Below are 4,326 nucleotides of genomic sequence, written 5' to 3'. Positions count from 1 at the left end.
TGTCACAGCACACAAACAATGGCAGGAATGAAAGACACAGGTCTGCCACAAGCATGGAATCAGAGCGCCGCCTGTCATGAGCCAAAGGTGCATCCTGACGTGGCAAATCAGATGATGCCGCAGGCATCCACTTACTATAATCACAATCAACAAACCGGCCGCCGCCGCCGCCGCCCCCCCCCCCCCCCCCCCCCAATACACCTTTCCTTACAACAATGTGTACCTTAACCTAACCCATATTGCGCCTTAACCTAACCCATATTGCGCCTTAACCTAACCCATATTGCGCCTTAACCTAACCCATATTGCGCCTTAACCTAACCCATATTGCGCCTTAACCTAACCCATATTGCGCCTTAACCTAACCCATATTGCGCCTTAACCTAACCCATATTGCGCCTTAACCTAACCCATATTGCGCCTTAACCTAACCCATATTGCGCCTTAACCTAACCCATATTGCGCCTTAACCTAACCCATATTGCGCCTTAACCTAACCCATATTGCGCCTTAACCTAACCCATATTGCGCCTTAACCTAACCCATATTGCGCCTTAACCTAACCTATATTGTCCCTTAACCTAACCCATATTGTCGCTTAACCTAACCTATATTGCGCCTTAACCTAACCCATATTGCGCCTTAACCTAACCCATATTGTCCCTTAACCTAACCCATATTGTCCCTTAACCTAACCTATATTGTCCCTTAACCTAACCTATATTGTCCCTTAACCTAACCCATATTGTCCCTTAACCTAACCTATATTGTCCCTTAACCTAACCTATATTGTCCCTTAACCTAACCTATATTGTCCCTTAACCTAACCTATATTGTCCCTTAACCTAACCTATATTGTCCCTTAACCTAACCTATATTGTCCCTTAACCTAACCTATATTGTCCCTTAACCTAACCCATATTGTCCCTTAACCTAACCGATATTGTCCCTTAACCTAACCTATATTGTCCCTTAACCTAACCTATATTGTCCCTTAACCTAACCTATATTGTCCCTTAACCTAACCTATATTGTCCCTTAACCTAACCTATATTGTCCCTTAACCTAACCTATATTGTCCCTTAACCTAACCTATATTGTCCCTTAACCTAACCTATATTGTCCCTTAACCTAACCTATATTGTCCCTTAACCTAACCTATATTGTCCCTTAACCTAACCTATATTGTCCCTTAACCTAACCTATATTGTCCCTTAACCTAACCCATATTGTCCCTTAACCTAACCCATATTGTCCCTTAACCTAACCCATATTGTCCCTTAACCTAACCCATATTGTCCCTTAACCTAACCTATATTGTCCCTTAACCTAACCCATATTGTCCCTTAACCTAACCCATATTGTACCGTAACCTAACCTATATTGTACCTTAACCTAACCTATATTGTACCTTAACCCAACACACGTTGGGCCTTAACCTGCTCTGTAATTGTCATACGACGCGTTAAATTAGTGTAGTGTTGCCTAACTGCAACCCCCGCAATATAGTTTGCTACTCGCACTGCCCGGTCCCCAGAGTATCGCTTCATGTTAAACACCTTGCAGCTATACACTGTAATGCGGATGGCAGCAGGACGTACATGCTCAATGCCCTTCGCAGTTGTTCATTGGCATTCGCATGGCGAAGCACAGCCTACGTTGTGGTACGGCTTGTGTCAACTGTCCGCTGATGTTGTACGTCCAAATCACACACTGTACTGCACATTGGTCCTCATGTACTGAATGATACATCGTGGTACATGTGTGACCGTACCACGACTGCGCCAACAACGGCGAACCATACGGTCCAAATATTGTGCACTCAGCTACGTGTCGTCTCCCTATAAGAGCTGGATTGAAGTATGGTATGCCGTGGATGGCGATCAGCATGAGCCGTCTGTTGATGTAGTGGCGCGTGTTGTCAGACGTAGTCGTCTCTTCTCACACACCGTGATAGCATGGTGCACTGCGTTCCACATCTGCGACATGCGACAGAGGCCGGTTGACAGTCGTTCGCGCAATGGACATCGCATACGTACGGGGGCCACCTTCCACGTGTTCGCGAAGCGTGCACATGTTGTTGCGTGTATGTGGGCAGACATAGTGTGTCGTGACACCTGACACAGGCATGCAACAATCGTTGAATTTGCAAATGGCGATGGACGTCTACGTTTGCTGGTGACGTTACGCAAATGAAGAACTGGTAAACCGTTGTGGTGCGGTTGTTCTCGCTAGAGGTGAATCAGTGATGGCGACGATCGGTTGAGCTACCAACCGGTTGTTTCAGCGATACCCACCATGCCCACGAACGTGAATGGCATGTGGGTGTGAAGCGATACGCGGCGGTGGCTGGGTGGGACCGTCCCCGGCCGGTGAGGGGGGGCCTCCCGGCGTGCTGGCCGCGCGGTGCGTGGGCGCACGCGCTACAGCCGGCTGGTGGGGGCGGCCAGTGGCAGGCGCGCCGGCCGACGGAGGCGGCAGGCGGCGCAGCTGCGCGCCGGCGCACCCTGCACGCGGCGCCGTGCGGCCAAAGTAGGTCCTCGCGGGCCCGGTGCGAAGCGCGGTGGACATCTGCAGTGTGCTGGTCCGATTGAGGACTGTGTGCGCTGAGGATGCGCCGCCGCCCGGCGCTCGGCGCCGCGACGCCGTCTGCTGCTCGGTCGCCTCTGCGGTTCTCGCAGGTGGATTGTATCGCAGCTGTGCGGACGTGTTGGCGCGTGCGCTGTGCTGGGAGAGTTCGCTTCGGCACCCAAGTGGGGCTTTTGTCCTTCTGTGGCGCTGGCGTTGGAGCTGCCGGCCACCGTAGGTGGCGCGTGTTGTCTCCCGCCGGCAATGCCACGACAGCACGCTCCCGGGCCTCTGTCGGCAGCGGCAAGCTCAGTTGGGAGCACGGGTGGTCGCACCTAAAGCGTCTACTCGCCAAACTCCGGGCGATTGCGCCTCTCTCGAACCCGACCAAGTACTTAGGACGGCGCTGCGCGCCGCCGGGACCTGAGAGGGTTTCGAGGTGTATTGTGCAGGGGAGCTCAGCCTCCTCCTGTTTGCAGAATAATTGAGCGGACGCTTGCGTGTTCGCGCGGGCCCCCGGGACACACTCCCGGGCGGCCGGCTGCTCAGCTCTAGTTGACGCAGCTCCCTGGTTGATCCTGCCAGTAGTCATATGCTTGTCTCAAAGATTAAGCCATGCATGTCTCAGTACAAGCCGCATTAAGGTGAAACCGCGAATGGCTCATTAAATCAGTTATGGTTCCTTAGATCGTACCCACGTTACTTGGATAACTGTGGTAATTCTAGAGCTAATACATGCAAACAGAGTCCCGACCAGAGATGGAAGGGACGCTTTTATTAGATCAAAACCAATCGGTCGGCTCGTCCGGTCCGTTTGCCTTGGTGACTCTGAATAACTTTGGGCTGATCGCACGGTCCTCGTACCGGCGACGCATCTTTCAAATGTCTGCCTTATCAACTGTCGATGGTAGGTTCTGCGCCTACCATGGTTGTAACGGGTAACGGGGAATCAGGGTTCGATTCCGGAGAGGGAGCCTGAGAAACGGCTACCACATCCAAGGAAGGCAGCAGGCGCGCAAATTACCCACTCCCGGCACGGGGAGGTAGTGACGAAAAATAACGATACGGGACTCATCCGAGGCCCCGTAATCGGAATGAGTACACTTTAAATCCTTTAACGAGTATCTATTGGAGGGCAAGTCTGGTGCCAGCAGCCGCGGTAATTCCAGCTCCAATAGCGTATATTAAAGTTGTTGCGGTTAAAAAGCTCGTAGTTGGATTTGTGTCCCACGCTGTTGGTTCACCGCCCGTCGGTGTTTAACTGGCATGTATCGTGGGACGTCCTGCCGGTGGGGCGAGCTGAAGGCGTGCGACGCGCCTCGTGCGTGCTCGTGCGTCCCGAGGCGGACCCCGTTGCAATCCTACCAGGGTGCTCTTGAGTGAGTGTCTCGGTGGGCCGGCACGTTTACTTTGAACAAATTAGAGTGCTTAAAGCAGGCAAGCCCGCCTGAATACTGTGTGCATGGAATAATGGAATAGGACCTCGGTTCTATTTTGTTGGTTTTCGGAACCCGAGGTAATGATTAATAGGGACAGGCGGGGGCATTCGTATTGCGACGTTAGAGGTGAAATTCTTGGATCGTCGCAAGACGAACAGAAGCGAAAGCATTTGCCAAGTATGTTTTCATTAATCAAGAACGAAAGTTAGAGGTTCGAAGGCGATCAGATACCGCCCTAGTTCTAACCATAAACGATGCCAGCCAGCGATCCGCCGCAGTTCCTCCGATGACTCGGCGGGCAGCCTCCGGGAAACCAAAG

The 4,326-nt window shown here is 52.1% G+C and overlaps 1 non-coding gene across 1 annotated transcript in view; it reads left to right on the top strand.

Annotated features, from left to right (window-relative positions):
- The first annotated feature begins 3,133 nt into the window (after positions 1–3,133).
- The window catches only part of LOC126447048 (small subunit ribosomal RNA), a 1,910-nt gene continuing 717 nt past the window's right edge, over positions 3,134–4,326 (top strand). The window contains exon 1 of the ribosomal RNA XR_007583535.1: positions 3,134–4,326. This exon is cut by the window's right edge and continues 717 nt beyond it. This is a non-coding gene — a ribosomal RNA (small subunit ribosomal RNA).

The sequence above is a fragment of the Schistocerca serialis genome, unplaced genomic scaffold (assembly GCF_023864345.2).
Source record: "Schistocerca serialis cubense isolate TAMUIC-IGC-003099 unplaced genomic scaffold, iqSchSeri2.2 HiC_scaffold_451, whole genome shotgun sequence".
Classification (NCBI taxonomy): Eukaryota; Metazoa; Arthropoda; class Insecta; order Orthoptera; family Acrididae; genus Schistocerca; species Schistocerca serialis.
The sequence above is the reverse complement of the archived record's forward strand: the minus strand, read 5'-3'. Positions and strand labels throughout refer to the sequence as shown.